The sequence below is a fragment of the Quercus lobata genome, chromosome 3 (assembly GCF_001633185.2).
Source record: "Quercus lobata isolate SW786 chromosome 3, ValleyOak3.0 Primary Assembly, whole genome shotgun sequence".
NCBI lineage: Eukaryota > Viridiplantae > Streptophyta > Magnoliopsida > Fagales > Fagaceae > Quercus > Quercus lobata.
This window is the reverse complement of record NC_044906.1, coordinates 42077710-42099412: the sequence shown is the minus strand read 5'-3', so window position 1 is coordinate 42099412 and position 21703 is coordinate 42077710.

Sequence of the window (21703 nt, the reverse complement as noted above, 5' to 3'; positions counted from 1 at the left end):
ATGTGGGATTAAACATGTGGGGCCCAAATAATTTATGGGCCAGGCCCATTCGCCCTTAGAAAGTCCGAAGGCCTGAGCCAAGGAGAACTGCGGCCCAAGCTCTACAATACAGAGCACCTAACAGTTTTGTGATGTAGCCGAGGACAACTCAGTCCTCGGCAGATCTAAAACCCCACCAGAAGAAGAAGGGTAAAACTGGTATAGGGCCAAACTTAAAAGAGAATCAAGGAATATCCGGGACAGCTGCTCTCATTGCCATTCAATGTGCTGCCCCTGACAGAGCCGTACTCTCCAGCTTTATCAACCATCCCCAACAATTCCGGGATTGGACTGATGGGACAAATGTCAGTTTTGTAAAGATTGACCCTACACGTGGACGAAGGACAGCGAATGCAGGCTAGTATAAAAGAAGAAGCAAATGAATCTGATGGGGAGGCGATCTCCAAAAAAGAAAGACTCCATAGGGGGAAACACCCTAATAACATGTGCAGACCATAAAAGGACCCGCCGTCGGGTAACCTGGGAAGACCTTAATGGTCCTCGGACCAAGTCCGAGGAGCCCAATCACAGTGGACGCCACGCTTCACGGCTTAAATGGTCAAACCCAACTCTTTTCTTTTACTGGAATCCCTCTAAAATCGAGCCTGGAACATCGCCCCGCGACCAACGGCTAGCTTTTCAAGCCCACTCTCTACAAATCATATTGTGAGGGATCTTTCATGCGCGAGCCCAACATCCTTATTGGGCCGCCAGAGAATTGTGTCCTTACAAAACATGTTCACTAACTCCTCATATTCCATATTCACTCTCACATCTTTACATTTATGTTGTAATATTTATTCATTTTAATTAATTAATATTAAAATGCTCCAACAAACAATTTATTAATAACATAGTTATTAATCTTTGATTTTATAGAAATTTTGCAAGAATTAAGGATATAATAAGAAAATATAATTCAACGGTTTGTCAAGATTCACTTCCAATAAAAAGATATTAAATAAGGTTGTAATCTTAGGTTACAACTAATTTTGTTGCTAAGCTTTGTCCAAAAAAGATAATATACGAAGAATTTATTAAAAGACCACACATTTTGGGCACAAAGTGGAATTAAGTTAAAGATTGAAGGTTTTCTCAAAATCCTATCTCAAGTTTGCTTTAAGAATCACTACATCAATGTATGCTTTCTATTATTTGTTTTAGAATTCAAGGTTGTATGTTATCTTTCATGAATGAATGTGTTGCTTCCGCTATATTGTTTTGTATCATTGTATATGATGCAAAACCATATTTTTCAACCATATCTTCATGTGTGGCATATCTTAAAAAATTGAAGCTTCCATAATTAGCCAAGCATTCACATTACAAAATTTTATCTTATCCTATTTTACAATCCCAAAAGGCTACTTTATCAATTATACTACCATTTTACAATACTCTCAGCATCCCAACTTTTATTTTACAATACAACATATTAAAATAATATTTTTACACAATAAAATAATATATCCCAAAACCCAAATAAAAACAAAAAACAAAAACCCAAAACCCAAAAACCCGAAGAGAGAGAGAGACAGAGAGAGAGAGAGAGAAGAATTGATAAAGTAAGTGAATAAAATATTAGTTTTTTTTTTTAGAATTGAGCTACAGTGCAATTCTAAAGGTGTAGTACTATTGCAAATTTTTTTGCAATAATTGGTTTTTACAAGTCCGGATGTGTGGGGAGTATTTGGCTTTTATGCTAAATTTTCCCTACATATAGCATATGTCATTCCCAATGTGAATGCTTATAGCATCCACAGCCGGTTTTTATATCTCATCTTATTTTACCATCTCAAAAAGCAACTTTATCAATTATACCATACTATTTTACAATACATCCAGCATTCGAAAACTCTATTATTTTACCATTTTATTAAAATATTATTTTTTTAATCTTTTTTTTATTATTTCTCTTTTTCTCCTCCTTTTCCTCTCTTTCACCCTCAACCTCTAGCAAACCCATACCCAGCAAAATCACAAGAAGCAAATCACAACAAAAATTCACCCAAATCAAACAAGCACCAGGACTAAACAATCTCAACCTCTAGCACCGGCCACAACTAAACAAACAATCCCCACCACGCCACCACTACCCTCTGCCCAAACAAACCCAGCAAACGCCAAAACCCACCATCAAAGCCATCGAAACAAATCCCCCAACCCATCGGAAAAAATCAAAACCATCGGACCTAAATCCAACCACCCAATGCCAACCCAAACACCACCCAAACGCCACCCAAATCCGACCCAAACGCCAGAAACCGGAACCAAAAACTCAAAAAAAAAAACAAAATAAACAAAATAAAACTCACCAAGTACCCACTACAAACCCAGCAAACCCATGGCAACTCAACCAACCAAACGCCGGCCACCAAACCCAGAAACCGGCCACCATGTCAACACCACCATACCCACCAAACGCCTGTCTCTATGCCGATCTCCACATCGGTCTCCACGCCGATCCCCACCACACTGACCTCCAGCCACCACGCCCATCGTAGCCACGCCACCAACCTCGCCACCACGCCGATCTAGAAATCGGATCCGGTGTGAGCTCCAATCTGGCTTGGTGATTCGGCATGAGCTCCGAGAGAGAAGCTTGACAATGGCGAGAGAGAGGGGGGATGAGAAACAGAGAAGGAAGAGAGAGAAAAGAAAGAGAAAAAATGAGAGAGGAGAGAGAAATTGCCAGGTAAAAAGAGCATTAAAAAATTATTTTTTTATACCATTCAGCTACAGTACCATCTTACATTTGAGATGGTACTGTAGCTAAATCTAAAAAAAAAAAAAGGCTTTTCCCATATGGCCTTCCAGTTGCTGAGCATTTCTTGGGCTTGTATGCCAAATGTATCTTAAATTTGGCATATGGGAAGCCCACTGCGGATGCTTACTCCATTAAACTTTGATTCCAAATTTGAATCCCATTTTGAATTTGACTAAACTAGATTTCCAACGTGTAAGACAATCGTAAGTACATTAGTCAATGAGAAAAATCAAGCAATCTAAATCAATTCTGAGAATTTATACTTGGCCCTAATTGCGTAAATTAAATTCCTTCCTTCTTCTGTAGTATAGTTGATTCAGTTTACTTCTTCAAGGCAATAACTCTAAATTTGATAAATTTAAACTTTGTATGGGAAGGAAATAAATCCAGAGGGTGGAGTGAATTCAGATTATGTTTTCTAAATGAGTTGGGTCGTTAATGTCAAAAGATTTTCTCTTGAAACTTAATTTGAACTTGAATGAAATTTGGAAAGTAATAATATTGACTCTTAAATGTTGGTCAAGCTCTCAATTTCAACCTGAATGAAATTTGGAATGTTAAAAAAAAAAAAAAAAAAAAAAACTGTTGACTCTTAAATGTTGGTCAAGCTCTCAAGTTGAAAAGAGATTTTGGTCGTGAATGCCAATATTAAAGAAAATAACCTCCCCCGCCCAAAAAAAAAAAAAACTAAAGCCCAAAACAACACTGAAAAAAAAGAAGGCCCAAAGCCCAAAACAACTTGGGTGTAAATATAAAAATAAAGCACAAGGCGTCGCCAATGAACAAATGATCGAGACAGGACAGAAGCCAAATTATGGGCAATTGGGAGGACAAGGAACAAAGAAATATTCGAAGACCACAAAAATGATTAAATCCAAGCAAGAGATATAATACAAATCCAAGGGAGCAGGAAACCAATTCATTCAAGCAATGCAAAAGTCCAATCATATGATTCACCAGAAATAGCAGATTCATATGATTCATAAATCATGAGCCATTCAAGCACTTAACAGACAGACAGGCCAACTTTGATGGAGGTGGCAGCAAGAAAAAGCTCTGTACGAAGAGATTTAATTAGAGACGCAATAATTATCCTTCTTAACTAAGACAAAGCAGCTGGCACAAATACTCTAATTCAATCATATTTGTAACCCTTAACGTTAACAAAGCCAATTAATGCATCTCCAATTAATAGAACACATCGATCAAGACGCTTAAATTAAGCAATTAATGTTCAAGAATTTGTATAGCATTGGTGATCATAAGAGGCCCAACTGAACTAATTTCATCCACTCCTCCTAATCATATCCATGAATTTTACTTTACATCACATTAAATATTTATTACCGGGTAATTTATAAAGAGGTCATGCTAACAGGTGTTATTATGGTAATGATTAATAATTCATTTTAATAAAATTTTGACACTACTTTTATGGAAAATAGAAAAACTATAAAAACACTAATTGTTTTTTTTTCTTTTCCCATAAAATTTTTCTTTAAATTGATTATTAATCATTGCCCTAAGGGTATCTGTTAGCATTTCCTTTTATAAATAGCTTCATTAAATAGATCATATATAATATTTGCCTTAATGTGAATGGTTTTGCATGCATTTATTTACACGTCTTCTTCCCTCTATAATGATCTTAGAAACCACAATAAGAAAAATGATTAAGAAAAAAAAGGTACAATAGAGCAGAGAAATGGAAAAGAAGCCCAATAATACTATCCATTTAAGTGGAATTCTTGTGTCTCGATCTCTCTGGCAAAATTAGTGGAAGGGATCGATCTTTGAAAGAAATGGAATCTTAGCGAATATCCCCTTGATTGCAAAGATCACTTCCAATAGAATTTGGAAAGCTGAAGTTGACATCCACTCTTCGGAAAATGAGTGCTGATTTTGCAGATCATCATGGTAACGAACCCATATAACCAATACAAGTTCTCTAGTAGTGGTGGATCAAACCACCGCTGGCCTTGCGACACACGTACCTGTATTGATTTATTTATAACTCAAATGAATTTCAATGATTTTATTTTTATATGAAGCTTAGTGAGAGAAAGCAATGTGATTATAAACTGATTAGAGAACTTGCAAATTGTATAATACAAAAAATAACCACATTTTAGCCGATTAATAAGTCACTCACATAAGGCTATTTGTAGTTGTGTAAAAATATATGGTTTTTATAGTGGATTTAGCTTACTTTCAGTACATTTTTTAACTGGAATCTCTTTTTATTTTAATGAGAAACTGTCACATCACTTACTAATTAAATAAAAAATAAAGATTAAAACTCACTACCACTTGCTATTGTGTTTTTAAAATAAAATAACACGTTCAGTTAAAAAAGTATCAGAGGTAAGCCAAACTCTTCTATAATAACAGTGTAACTTTACACCAATATTATTTATTTTGCATTTAATTTTTTTTTTACGTATCTCGAGATTGATGGAAAAGAGTAGATAATGGTTGTTATGTGTGAAAAAAGATAAACAATTAAAAAAATCAAGAAAGTTTGATATTTTAATAAAATGTAGTGGTTGTTTTGAAAAGTATGTAAAATAAAAGAAAAATAATTTTTAATGTTAAAATAGACAAATTTTTGCACGATCTGATGCAAATACTCTTATAGCATTATTATGACATAATTCTGATTATAATAAGAGTAAAAACACATAGGATGAAAGTTTAGAGATGTGTAAATTCTATTATAACCATTTATATGCTATAGAATATATATATATATATATATATATATATTTGAAAGAAGTACACACATTTTAGTAAAACAATGTCATATAGCTTAGTGTGGTTAATTATAAAATAAATTTTATTTTGATAACAATTATCTTATAATTTGGTGAATTATAATATTTATTCTATCAATTCTTGATATATATAACTTGTGCAAAGTACAAGAAAGTTTAATATAACATAATTTACCTTTTTTTATAATTTTGTCTAAATATACATGGAATTATATATTCTAGCATTAGCTATTTAATATGATTTTGTTTGTATATAAAAATTGGACCCGCCCGGATTCGGACACGTGTCCACCATCCAACATGTCCATTGAAAACTTCCACTAAACACAAGCCATACCCATAAAAATTATATTCTACTACTATTTAAAGAAATGCAATGTAGCAAGATTCTAATGGAGGTTTAAATATATAATAAAATTTAGGTTTGATTATATATATATGTGTGTGTGTGTTAATTAGAATAATGATATAAAATTCAACTACTATATATGCACACGAAAGTTTCATATAATATAATTTTATTTTTTTTGGTCTAAATATGAAATCTCATAATTACAATAGTTATTAATATATTTTTGTATATAGAATTATATATTCTACCATATAAAAAAGATATTGTGTTAAGATTCTAATAGATGGCTTAAATATAGAATAGAATTTTAAATTTAATGAAAATATATTAGAATAATAACTTTAAAATTATAAGGTCAAGCTTATGTGGCCCAATATTAACAATGTCCGGTTTCTCCACACACCAAAAAAAAAAAAAAAAAAAAAAAAAAAAAAAAAAAAGAAAAATTTAAAAATTCCCTCTCCACCACTTGCTAGTATCTCTAACTTTTAGTTTTTTTTTTTTTTTTTTTTTTTTTTTTTTTTTTAAGTAATCGTTAAAACTTAAAATATATATATTCTCAAAAAAAAAAAAAAAAAAAAAAAAAAAAAAAGGTAATCGTTAAAACTTTATTGATATAAATAAATCTATCAGTGTATTATGTATATATATCACCACTCGTGACAACACAGCAAATGAATGTAGATGTTGTCCAAGGACCCACCAAGCATTATCACTCACTATTGACACATCAATCTATTGGACTTTTGTCTTGTTAACATCATATATAACTTGTTAACACTGTTGTATAAACAAACACGTGATATTTACTTTCGAACATGATATTTAAGCAATATATATATATATATATATGTGTGTGTGTGTGTGTGTGTGTGAGAGAGAGAGAGAGAGAGAGATTTCATTTTGAAAAAAATTTATATTTATCCATTGTCCTAAAAACCATTTTAGGGGGGGAGGGGTTAATTTAATTGAAGAGAGAAAATATATTATTACCTTTAAATAATTACAAAAAAATGATAACCGGATTCTTAATAAAAATTTATGTATAAACATAAAGTATAGATAAAGTTATATAATAAAGTTCACAGCTTAGTTTTACATTTTTACAATCAGAATATTTTATGAGAGTCTATATTACCCAAAGTAATATGAATTTACACAAACTACAATTGATATCCATCTAAATACTAAAAATCATTCCATTCATAAATTTGAATTTTGACAATTGATATTCATCTAGATAATAAACTATTACTAATTCTCATCTGAATTCACCATTGACATCATTTTTTTTATTTATAGACTATAGTTAACACCTTACCACCTAAGTTTTGTTGAAAATTTTTGTAAAAATGTTGTTCACATAACTTAATTCTAAATATAATGAAATGCTATTTTTTTTTTAGGTTTTCTTACATTAATATATCACTTAGTATTCAAATGAATTGCTTTGACATTTCAAATTGGTCTCAAATTATGTAGTCACATGCATGTGTGCAAGTATCGTGTCTTATATAAATTCCCACCCTCCTCCTCAAGTCAAATCATGGTCCCACCATTTCCTGCGCCCATATATGCATGATTGTGTACATCTTTGTGTTTGCTATTGTAAACACTAAAACGACGTTGTGGATGCATGGTCAGTTCAAACGTTAGAACAAAAACCAAGAAAAAAAAAAGAAATAGAAAAAGACATATCTATATGGCTTTTATTGTTAAAAGAGAAAATTGTAGGAAGTAGAAGCGAGATTGTCTACGTCCACAATGTAAAACCCTAAGATGACAAGTAAATGGATTTTTAACTACAATTGAATCTCTTGGACCAATACATAATAAACCAAAAGAATATCTACTTGAGAGGTTTTAACCAACCTAATGAATGTGTATGATGAACATCTATTTAGTTTCAATTTGACTTTTATTCTGTTTCTTTAGTATATATCTGAGTATTGATAACTTAAACTTTTATCACGCCTCTGCGAATAGGCAGTGTGAACATAAACAACAATGCTAGGCTATCTGCCAAGCAATTCAAATTCAAAGCTTAGGACAATGTCAACCTGGTGCCACTCAATCTCTCCATCACTAATTAAATGTGAAAATATAACTAGTCAATAGTCCCAAAAAATAGTATTCCGAATAGAAACCACTACCTTAATAAACAAATAAACTCCATTCGACTGCTGCGTCAACACACCAATACTACTGAGGATGACAAATTGAGTCACGCTGTGTCCAAATGATTACATACATTGTCATTATATATACAATCTTTTGCGCAGATTCCCATCATATATATAAATATAATATATCTTTGCTTAACAAAAACGAATAAATCATAATACTTTGTAAATGGATTACTGATTTTAAAACCTGACACTTGGCAGGCCCAAATCCACCATGTCAGGGCGGCTGAGTAATGGTAAGTAGGTCAGGTTTTCATGAAAAAAAAAGATATCTTAAATATATTCGACTAATGGGTCTGTACTTAGTGCTCCATCCAGAGATTAATTGGACATGGTGATTGCTTTCTTCCCTTTCCTTAATTTCCCCATAGCCCATCAGTGATCAGTGCAGTGCAGTGCTGTCAGCTGTGGTTTTGATCTTTCGTCTTTCGTAATAAGGAAGGTTTAACTCAAATACACTCACCACTTGTCAGATAATTATTAAGTGGGGTTTTTAGGAGGATGGTGTGTTGATGCATTTGATAGATATGATTCTCAAGGTTGTGGAAGCGGAAAGAAAGCCTAATATTCATCATCACTGATATATAATACTAGTGATGATAACTTAAAAAACAATAGCTAAAGGAAAAATACTAATGCAATCATACTATTCTACACATTCTTAGACACTCTTACAATGCACTAAAATCATAACTTAAAATACTGGACCACTATTTCGACTGCCAAACTGTAGTCTTCAGTGGTTAAGCCATATGTTTTGGTGGGTTGTACCTGAAAAAATTACACTAAATACCTAAAAACTGAAAATGTTTTCATTGAAAATATTTTATGTTTAAAAACATTTTAAAGTGAAACAAACATAGCATAAATTGATGCTTAATTTTGATGATTATTCCATGTTTGGGTATATATTTTGGACTATGTGGATGTACACATCTTTGAATATTCACACTCACTTGGATAATTGCATTTGTACATTCACCATGATATTTGAATGTGATTTGTATGTGTCCATTTTCCATGATATGTTATCTTTATGCTTTTGTATGAGTAATTTGATTTCAATATCCATGAGTTGTTATTTGTAATGCCTTCTATGTACTATGCCCTATGCCTCTATGCCTTGTTTGTGCCATGCCTTATATGTGCTATATATGCCTTGTATGTATGATGCTTTATGCCTTGTTTTTGTCATACCTTGTATGTTCCATGCCCTATTCTATGCGCTATGCATTGTATTTGCTATGTGACATGCCTTGCATGTGCTATGCCTTATGCCTTGTTTGTGCAATGTCTTGTATGTGCTATGCCTAATGTGTGTCATGCCCAGTTTGTTATATCCTTATATGTCATTATAAGACATAAATTTTGCTTTCAAATTTAAGTTTTAAAAATCATATTTTTGGATAAAAACTCGAAACAGGGTATAAAACAAAATTTTGATAGACTTTTTTCTTTAAAAAGGGGTTTTTTTTGAAAATTCAGATTTTGAGAGGAAAGTTAGGAAACCAGGTTTACAAAAAAATTGTTGACCTCATTTCTACTTTAAAAAGAAAGTTTTTTTATAATAAAAAAAATCTAAATTTTTTCGTGTAAAATCAAAAAACTGGATTAAAAATAGAATTTTTGACAAGATTTCTTCTTGAAAAAGAGATTTATCTAGAAACCATTTTTTATAATGGAAAATCGAGAAACAGAGTTGACAATAGAATTCACAGGCTGATTTTGCAATTATAGGAAATTTTCCCAAGCCTTCCAACCACTTCCCGAGCTTGGTTTTTGGTCATTTGACCTTACATATTGGCTCAAATAAGGTACCGTCAGAAAGCTCTAGGCACTTACTTGAAGAAATTATCAAAATTTTCTCTCAATGCCTCTGCCTTCTACTTGAACACAATCTTCAGGACATCCGACATTCTCACGGTCTACGGGTAAAAACATGATTTTTAGAAAAATTTTGGGGTCCAGCACTCAAATCGAATTGGGACAAAATATGGTATTGACACCGGGTTTAAAATAGAATTTTTCACAAAATTTTTGCTTTAAAAAGATAATTTTTGAAAAAGCAAATTTTTAGTGAAAAATCAACAAATCTAGTTTAAACTGAATTTTTTACATAATCACTTTTTTAAAAATGAAGGTTTGAAAAGTAATATTTTGGAAATAAAACAAAATTTTGACAGAACTATTGCTTTAAAAAGGGGGGGTTTTGAAAATTCATATTTTAGCAACAAGTCAAGAAACTAGGTATAAAACAAAATTGTTTACATCATTTGTACTTTAAAAGGCGAGTTAAAAAAAAAACAAAACAAAAAACAAAAAACTAGGTTGAAAATAGAATTTTTCACAGCATTTCTTCTTGAAATAGAGAGTTTTTGAGAATTTAGTTCTTTTAGTGGAAAATTAGGAAACATGGTTGACGACAAAATTCTTGGGACAATTTTGCACTAGTCCCCCAACCACTTTCCAGAGCTTGGTTCTTGGTCCTCTGACGTTAGATTGGGTCAAATGAAGTACCGTCGGCAAAAAGCTCTTGGCTCAAATTTGAGGAAATTACCAATTTTTTCACTTATTTCCCCTGCCTGGAGAAACCAAGTACTCAGGAAAATAGCTACTTGAACACACTGTTCAAGACAATCCTACCGTCCTCAAGTAAAAACATGAATGACTAAAATCATTTAGGGATCTTGCACGCAAATTGAAGAGGGACAAAATATAATATTGACACCGGGTTTAAAAGATAATTTTTCACCCAAAAAAAATCTGCTTTAAAAAGAGAATTTTTGAAAATACAGATTCTTAGTGAAAAAATTAGGAAATCTAGCTTAAATTGAATTTTTTATATAATTTTGGCTTTAGAATGAAGGTTTTGAAAATTAGTATTATAAGTGAAAAAAGAAAAATGAAAACAGGGATTAATACAAATGTTGAAAGAATTTTTTCTTTAAAAGGGGAATATTGAAAATACATATTTTTAGTGAAAAGTTAGGAAACTAGGTTTAAAACAGCATAGTTGACATCATTTGTACTTTAAAGAGAGAGTTTTTTGAAAGGAAAAAAAAAAAAAATTAGAATTCGTATAAAATCATAAAACTGGGTTGAAAATAGAATTTTTGACGGCATTTCTTCCTGAAAAAGAGAGTTTTTAAGAAATCAAGTTTGGTTTGGAAAATCAGGAAACGGGGTTGACAACAGAATTCTCGAGATGATTTTGCACAAACAAGAAATTTTCACACATTTGCCTACCACTTTCCAAATGAAGGTACTGTCGGCAAGCTCTGGGCACACCTACTTGAAGAAATTACCAGATTTTTCACTTAATTCTTCCTCCATGAGAATCTACAGACCCAGGCAAACAACTACTTGAACATACAATTCTAGACATTCCCATGGTCCTAGAATACTTTTAAAAGAGATGAGATTTAAAATTAATTATATCGCCCAAAATACTTTTAAAACAGTCCCAATTAACAAAATTTTGGGGGGAGGGGGGGGGGGGGGGGTGGGAAGAGGTTTCTTAAGCAAAAATTATCAAACTAAAATCCACTTAATTTGAAAGCCTTGCTTTAGTGAAAAATTTTGGATCATTTTGTCTCTTCAACTTATAGTTGACAGTTGAATGAGAAGAAATTAACTATGACAAATCATATTTTAAATCCTACTAGCCTTATCACACGTGCTTTGCGCATGTAATGAGATTTTTTTTTTTTTTTTTAAGTTTTTTTTTTGTTTTTTTTAATGGGAACTTATGGTATTTTTTCTTTTTTAGAACATGAGGTAGGTTTTTTTATAGGAACATGAGGGTAGTTTTGAATGTGTACATGGGGTAGTGGGAAGTTTTATAGAACATGGAGTAGTTTTATAAACATTGGTAGTTTTTTTTTTTTTTTATCAATTTACGATTTTAACCTCATTTTTATTTTTTAGGAATAAGGATAAATTAATTAAATTGGTGGTATTTTGGAAATAAAAAATACAACAACTAACTATATGAATCCTCTCGCTCTGTTTGTTTTAGCATTAACATTTTCTGAAAAATTGCTCATTTTTCAAAGAGCATTTTCTAGAAAACTGTCTCATTTTCCAGTGTTTGGTAACGACCTTAAAAATGAGCTTGAGAATGTTTTCTAGTGTTTGGTATGCAATTTTTTTCAAAATATTTCTTTTATAATTTAAAACATGTATATTATGTAAACTAACTAATGTAATCATTATAAATAAAAAACCAAGAATGAATTTGGTTTTCATACTAAAATTTTGACAATAGATACAATCAAAATTAATTAGTTGTCAAACTTTCATGATCTCTACCACTCATCTTGCTCATATATATAGACACTAACATACGTACACACACACACATATATCAACCATTTGTCTATTCTCATATATATATAGACACTAACGTACGCACACACACACACATATATCAACCATTTTTCTATATATATATATATATATATATAAATTTGACAGGGGAATACATTTTCAATAAGTATAAATAACAATAACTTTTAATTGTCTACTCTTTTTGTTGGTATACTAATTGTCTACTATGGTCAACCACAAGTCTCCAATATTATTCTAAATTATGTATTTACATAATATACTATATAATATATCATCACTGCATAGTATCTGCCAACAAAAAAAAGTATTTGCCAACAAATGCAATTTTCCTAAACAATTATCATTCATTATATAACAATATTATTAGTCCACGGTAAAGATTGTCCCATGTAAAAGCAATTTAGAGCAATATAGGTACTATGTTTAAAATTTTCATCTTTTACTTCATTCTTTCTTTCTTCTTCTTCTTTTTTTATTTTTTATTTTTTATTTTTTATTTTTTATTTTTTTGCACTTTATGTACGAAAAAGAAGTAACTTTTGCCTGGAATCCATCAAACCGAAAATTTCTTAGAGAAAAAAGAAAATCGAGATTGAAATTCAAAGCAAAGAATTGGGATTTTGGTAGAGAGGAATGAAATAATTACCAATTTTGTTCTTCTTTGCAAGTCGAACCTATTGACCGATCAGTGAAGGGAAAAAAAAAATCTAATCAGAGAATTACGTTACAGAGGGGAAGAGAAACATGGAGAAAAGAGAGAAGAGAGAAGAGAGATAGAGAGAGAGATCTATGGGAAGAGGAGAGACCAGAGTTAGTGACAGTGAGGGTGTGAGGAGAGAAAAAGCAAAGGGACGAGAGAAAAAGTGAGAAAACTTACCATGAGAAAGAGAAGGCACCAAAAAATTATGTTTCCCACTGCTATAAACAAAGATAATATTTATAGGAGATGCAACGCGTGAGAGAGAGACTGTTTTCCAAAAAAAAAATTTGGAAAACAACCTATAGAAAATAAGCCTTATTTTTATTAGAGTTTTCTATTGACCAAAGATAGTTTTCCATTGACCAAGTTTTTTTTGTGCTACCAAACACTGGAAAATGTGGAAAACTATCTTTATAGAGATAAAACCACTCTCCTACTAACTCATGTTTTCAAAACAAACCTAATTATCAAAACAAAAACCCATGGTAAGTTGAATAAAATTTTTATTTAAAAAAAAAAAAAAAAAAACCTATCCTTATCCCATGGTAACCTACATCAATAATTCTATTCAAAACAAAACTCATCCGTATGTACAGAATGAAAAAGAAGGTGAAAAAAAATATAACAAAAAAAAAAAAAAAAACCCTCATCCATTCAAAATAAAAATGAACGTGAAAAGAAATATATTAAAAAAATATATAATTTTTAGGATATTTGTTTTTGAAAGAAAATAAAAAAGCTAAATTTTAGGGAAATTAAAAAGATTAATGTGGAGAATTTGTGTGACCCCTATCCTTATCCCACTATAACCTACATCAATAATTCTATAAATAAATAAATAAAAACTCATCCTTACATATTGAAAAAGAACGTGAAAAATATATAGCAAAACAAAAAAACCTCATCCTTACCGGATGAACCAGACCGTGAAAATTTTTTATTTTTTTAAATGAAAAAGAATGTGAAAAGAAATTGAAAAAAAAGCAAGTCTGAATGTGGAAAAAAGGGAAATTAGTATGACATTATTGACCCTATTTTTTAAACACCTACGTGAGAAGTTATTGGATAATAGATGAGCATAATTTTTACTTAAAAATAGTCTAGTTGAAAGAAGGAAATCCTCTTATAGGTAGTATAGATAAAAAAATTGTTAGGATTTAAAGAAATTTATTAGTAGAGTACCTTAGGAATTGTAGAGGATCTGAATCTGAGAAGTTTATCTATAACTAATTGATGTTTATCACTTTATTTTAGATTTAATTATTTTTGTTTGAGATTTCAAAAAAAAAAAAAAAAAACTTTGATTTTGATAGGAGAATTTTTTTTTTTTTTGACATTTTTTCTTTCTTTTCTTTAAAGTAACCCAACAGACTTCCCTATAAAAATATTTATTAAAAAAAAAAAGAGTAACCGAACCATTAAGAGTATTTGAGTTTTTTTTTTTTTTTTTTAAAAAAAAAAAAAAAAAAAAAAAAAAAAAAGAAAAGGAAGGACGAAGTAGTAATTGAATGTAAATAGAAAATACTTTTCAAATAGGGAAGAAGAGATTTAGAAAGAAAGAAAAAAAAAAGCATAAATTCCTAATAAATAAAAAAACCAAACCAAGTAGCTTCCAAAAAAAAAAAAAAAAAAACTCAAAAAGAGTTTCCAAAAGAAAAAGAAAGAGCCTAACCAATATCATTTCTCAAGAAGTCAGTTCAAGCACAAACCCTCTTATTTGAAATTTCCAAGTCAGCCACGGGCCACTGTCAAACACCTTTGAATCCCTAATCACATTCACCCACGGGTAATTTGGCAGCCATGGCAGGTAGGAATTCAAAGAAAATCAATGATAAACAAAAGAAAAAAAATAAAAAATAAAGAGAAACTTGTAAAAGATAAAACCTGAAAAGTTGTTGGAACCTCTAACATTATCTGTTTAAATTGTTTAGAAACCAGATCTGAAAGTAGAAGTAGAAGAAAGGAGGATGTAGAGCTAAACTAAATGTCTTCAATCTGAAGAAAAAGGAGAGATAGAAAGTGAGATTGAAACTGGCAAAGTATACGTGAGTTTGTTGGTCTTAAAGTGTAGGAGTTTTAATTTACATATTTATCCTCATTAATTGAAAACTTGTAAGTGGGTATGATGAGGTTATTTTAGGCATCAAAATTAAGAAATCCAAACAGGAGAAGTCTTTTAAATAGTAGTATAGATATTTTAGCCTAATAGTTTCAAAAGTTTCAAATTAACCTATGAAATTTGAAACTGTTTCTTTAGTTTTAATTCAAGCCTTATACTTTTTAAATGATATTAACTTAAACTTTGGACATTTTGGCCTTTTTAGATTTAGTTTTCACATTTGATTGGGACTTAAAATTGACACAATTTAAAAACTTTAGGGTGATTTGAAAATAACAAAACTGTAATGTTTGATTTGTAATAATCTTAAATTTTAAGATTTAATTTGAAAATTTTTAAATTTATAAGATTGTTAATATGAAATAAACCCTAAAGTATAGGATGTAAAAATATAATTTTGACCAATTTAATAATAAGTTATGACAATTTACTGGGTCTGGATTAAATCCAATGCTTCTACTACACTGGATCCTATTAAATGATAACAAATATCTAAAAATGAACGCATATCACAATTAGATCCAGTACTACTTGACACGGACCCAAACCTCCCCCAAATTACTTGCTTGATCCTGTTAGTTCATCTGGCCCACAAGATCTTCTAAGATGGGTCCCAAAGACTGTCTGAACCCAAGAAAAAAGTCTTATTTCGCTTCATGCAGTTTATAATTGACTATTGTTGTGAGTCTGACATTCTCAGTTTGTCTATTGGAATTGTTTTATTCCTTGAGAAAGTCTATTGGGACATATTTGACTGTCCTCAACTATTAAAAATTATTGCCAACCTCAAATGTTCCTTATTCATTTTGGAGCTAAACAAATAAACTAATCTCAAACTTTTGGCTGGCGGCCCAATAATAAATTACATTTTATTTCAGTATGTTTTAAGGACAACAACCTCATATGAACGCCTATTTTAAAGCTGGCAAAATGAAGATTTTAAGGATTAAAAATGATGAAATTGCATAACAAAATGATTGTGTTTTCGTATTTTTACTTTTTCATAGTTTCGCAATCCAATCACGGATGACTTCAAACGTAACGTGTTCCATTTTTTGAGCAACCTTTTCTAGAAATGAACACAATTTTGGTCAATGTTTCCAGCATCATTATTCATTTTTTAAAAATTAACACATTTTGAATAGTTAAAACCAAATATGAAACAGTATCTTTTAAAGATGTCAAGATGTTATATTCGTTGAAAAAATGTTTGGCTCTATACGTAATCACCATGCACTGCATATATTAATGTATTCATAAGAAAAATAAATAAAGATAAATATTAAAAAAAAAACAGAAAATATATTAGCGATAGGGTAAAACTTGTGTCCAATGTACACACAAGTGCATTTGTGCACTTGACACTATACAATTTAGACACTATCTAGTTTTGAACACTGATGATGAATAAAGTCGTCAGTGAGTTGATCATCCACACACGCGTCGAATGAAGTACCTTAAGAACAAAGAAGATAAAGAACCTACAGAGATTATCGGTAGGGTGCTAGCCAAAGACTATTCGAAAGTTAAATTAATGATAAAAGAATCTTTAATAACTCAAAAGTGTAAAAGTTAGGAAATTGCACATACCTTAAGGAAGAGAAGGCTTAGTGCTTATATAGTGGTGTAGAGCCAACCAAGATCCTTCGAATGTAGGGTTTTTCCTTGTAGAGAAGATTTGGAATTAAGACCCCAAGATCTTGGGCTTTTCTTCCCATATAGGGAAGACACGAGTGTGGAGTATGGACTTTGGGCGTGGCGCGCAAGTTTTTTTCATATAGGGATGCATGAGTGGAGAATACGTAAAGTTTTGTAGGACCTAGTTACTTAACCATCGGTATGACCATCCGTTCGTTGGTATCACCATCTATTCGTCGATATGAATACGGAGGATAAAACATGGCCATCTGTCAGGTACATATACAACCATCTGTCAGGCACATACGTGGAGCACTGATTTGCAGAGACTTTAAGGAAGTCAAATGAGGAGTTCATCCCAATGGATTCATAGTTGGCGGGTCCCACCATAAGAGGCACATACCCTGACAAGTTAGTGGCAGAGTATTCCATCTTGATGGGTCAAAGTGCTTAAAAGACTTTATTGGAAGAAAATACATTTATTAGTGTGCAAGTTGGTTTGTTGATTGGATGGGTATAGTGGGTCGTCTGTCAAAAGTGTCTCATCGATTTAGACGAGTTAGTGTCTACATGTTCTAGAAGATGAGTAAGGTACTCGATGACCCCTTAATACATGACGACCATCAGAGTAAAATGTGTAGTGTGGTATCAGGGAAGGTACCTAACGACCTCTAGGTCCCTGACAACCCCTAGGTGCCTGGCGACCCATTGATATGTGATGACCATCAGGCCAGAGCGTGTTACGCAATGTCAAGGAAGGCACTTGATGATCACTAGGTCCCTGACGACCCCTTGGTACTTGACAACCCATTAATATGTGACAATCGTCAAGGCAAAGCGTGTCACGCAGTGTTAGGGAAGGTACCTAAAAACTGCTGGGAACCTAATGACTTATTGATACGTGACGACTGTCAATGCGGAGCGTGTTGCGTTGTGTCAGGGAAGGTACTTGACGACCGTTAGGTCCCTGAAGATCCCTTGGTTCTTAACAACCCATTAATATATGACGACCATTAGGGCAAAACATGTTGCACAATATTATGGAAGATGCCTGATGACCGCTGGGTTCATGACGATTCATTAATATGTGATGACCGTTAGGGCGGAGCATGTCACGTAGTGTTAAGGAAGATACCTAACGACCACTGGGTCCCTAACAATCCTTTGGTACCTGACGACCCATTGATATGTGACAACTGTCAGGGTGGAGTGTGTCGCGTTGTGTTAGGGAAGGTACCTGACAACCGCTAGGTCCCTGACAACTCATTGATACATGACGATTGTCAGAGCAGAATGTGTCACATGGTGTCAGGGAAGGTACCTGACCACCGCTAGGTTCATGACAACTCATTGATTCGTAATGACCGTCAGGGTGGAGCATGTTGTGTGGTGTCAAGGAAGGTACCTGACGACCACTAGGTCCCTAGCAATCCCTTGGTACCTGACGACCCATTAATATGTGATGACTATCAAGGCAGAGTGTGTCGCATGATGTCAGGGAAGGTACCTTACGATTGTTAGGTCCGTGATGACTCATTGATACGTGGCGACCGTTAGGGCGAAGCATGTCATGCGGTGTCAAGGAAGGTACCTAATGATTGCTGGGTCTCTAACAACCGCTGGGTCTCTGACAACCCCTTGGTACCTAACGACTCATTTATACATGACAACTGTCAAGGCGGAGAATGTCGCACGGTGTCAAAAAAGGTACCTAACAACCGCTAGGCCCTTAACGACCGTTAGCTCCCTAACGAACCCTTGGTACCTGACAACCTCTTGATGTGTGACGACCGTCAAGGCGGAATGTGTCACGCGATGTCAGGGAAGGTGCCTGACGACTCATTGATACGTGGCAACCGTCAGAGTGGAGTGTAGCGCATGGTGCCACATTCCCTTTGTGACCAACGATGCTTTTGGTGACTGAATATTCTTTTGGTAAGCTCATGATGCTTTTGGTAACCAAAGACTGTAGGATGTTAGAAAAAATTTACTGATTGGTGAAAATATTCCTATCAGACATGTGTCTACATCGTGTCGTATCCAATGCATAGATGCACTGAACACAAGACGTATCCTTAGCATTATAGTGAATTGTGTTGCATCATACTAACTACTGACTGAAGACCGGAACAACCTATGCATTAAGAAGCACCCATTACAAGTATCGAAAGTGATTACTTCTTTTCTAGTAAAATTATTCATATCATTTGAAGAGTCTATAATAAAATTCTACCTGACCAGATTTGAAATTATAATGACTTGACACTTGGCATCAAATTTTGTTTTGGTCAAATTAATAAGATATATACATATTCAGTGGGTCTTTTTTTTTTCTTTTTTTTGAGAAGACATATTCAATGGGTTTGAATTGAAGGTTACGCTTAACAAAATGAAGATACCATTTAAATGAATAAAATCATCAATTGCCTAAATGTTTTTTATTTATTTATAGCTAGTTTTGGTAATTAAAATTGATACCGATCCTCCTAGGAAACAGTAAAATTGTTATCGTATGTATTTAATATTTAATTTTATCTATTGTTCAAACAAATTGTTCTCAGATTAGTAGAGCAATTCGACTTGCTATGAATAGAAGACGACAGAAATCTATAGGAATTGTTTGGGAATAAAAGTGCAAACAATGAAAACGAGTTTAATAAACAAACAAGGAAACTTAAATGTCTTATAGGCACGAAGAAGTTATTATTTGTAAACAATATTTGCTTCCACACAAGAATTGTTAAAAGATTACCGCAAATTTACGGTCATGATACAACCAAACCTATCATTTGGATTGTGGTCTTGAAATGAACCCGCTTGAGCCAAATTGTGATCCCCAGGGCTTGTTCGAATGCAAAATGGGCTTTGTTTCTTAATATGTATAATGAATCTACCAAAAGAGTTAGTTATTTTGCCTAAATTCCAATAACTTGTTTTTGTTTTTGTTTCTTTTGGGCAGATGTGATGGACGTGGGTTCCATATACTTCGAGTTTGAGAGTAGACTTCCCTCCCATGATTTGAACTAGTTTATGAATTGCAAACTTGTAGCTGTTGGTAGCATTGCATTGGTGTTCTGTTCTTCGCTTGATTTGTTTGAATTAGGGGGGTTTACTGATGACTTTAGATGCCTCTGTATCTTCGTTTTGGACTTCGGTTATTTTCTACTTTCTTTCATATTCATTATTCAACAAAACGTATTTGAATTACTAGCCATAGTCAGATGGAAAAAGTATATTCCACAGAACTTACATATGTGGTCACACTGGGTTTTATTCTTGCTATGAATTTGGTTTCGGGTATGTTTAGGAATGAAAAAGGTTCAACAAATTTTTTGCAAGTAGTGTGGTTAAGTTAAATTATTTCCACTAATTGTTTATTTGTTTGCCTTAAATGCCTTTTGCTTTCATTTTTTATAGAATAAAAGTAAAATTTGTCTATATCAAGTAATAGTTACTTTATTTAGTAATGTTTTTTTTTTTTTAAATAATAATCTTGACAAAGACAATTTTAGCAATGAAGAACTCATTACTTCTCATTTAACATGTAAAGTGAAATTGCAAACTTCATACCTTCTTGAATTTGTCAAAAGATTTTTAGGACATATCCAAATTAATTTATATGAAAAATCTTCAAAATATTAAGTTATGACATATGTTGTTATAATGGTTAGTGTACAATTAAATAAATAAATAAATTTTTTTTTCAATATTACAAAATAGATTATGAGGAGTTGTCTGCAAATCTATTGCTTAAAAAAAAATTAAGTTCTAAATTTATGAAATTACAAAATTTAGCTACAAAATTGGTTATAGTCTATGTCTACAACTTCATTTTAAAAAATTAACATTACTATATATTTTGAAAATCTAACCATTAAATTACATATTTTTTACGCTCTTAATACACATGTCAATTTTTGTGCAAATCGGATATTATTTACTATATGATTTATAAGTTTATATTTTATGCATAATTTTAAACTACAAAAATTTACAATTTAAAAAATTTATTGATGACATAATTATTGATCTTTATTCATTTATGAAATGGTTTCAATTGAATTTTTTTTTTTTTTTTATGATTTTGTTTTTCATCTTCACTAACCACCATTGATAGTAATATGAAAAAATTACGGTTTTCTATATGCTTTTAAAGCATAGATTTTTAAAAATTAAAAAGCCTAACAAAAAATATAAGGAATAAATTGAGAGTGTGTTTTTTATATAAATTCTCCAACCTTTTATAAATGCAGTATATGCAGTGGCAACTCCAAAAATTGTGTTTAGGGTGTTCCTTAGAAGGCATAAATTACACAATCTTATTTCTTTTTAGTCTTTAGGTAATTAGGTTTGATTCAATATTATTAATTTTATTCTGTTTTGGCCATAACGGCTGGAAAATACCGTGTCATTAAACAAATCGAAATAGTAACCCACCCTATTCCACTTCGGAAAAAAAATTTGGGTCATTCCGGTCTATTTTGGGTGTTTTGGGGTGTTTCGATAAATACCAACCGAAATTTAAGATTCAACTGGTATAAAGTTTGTGCTTAAAAAAATATATTGTTCTTTAAACCAAAACAAATTTGCATGTAAACCCAAAAACCTCAAAAGGGAAAAAAAAAAAAAAAAATTGAACAAAGGTACCTGTACAGCTAAAAAAAAAAAAATCATATTGAGAAATTTGAGACTTAAAACTTGAGAAGAGGCACTGCCGCATTGGTACTGGTAGAAGACATAGAAGTTATGAACAAGGAGGAAGGTAAAACATAAATGTA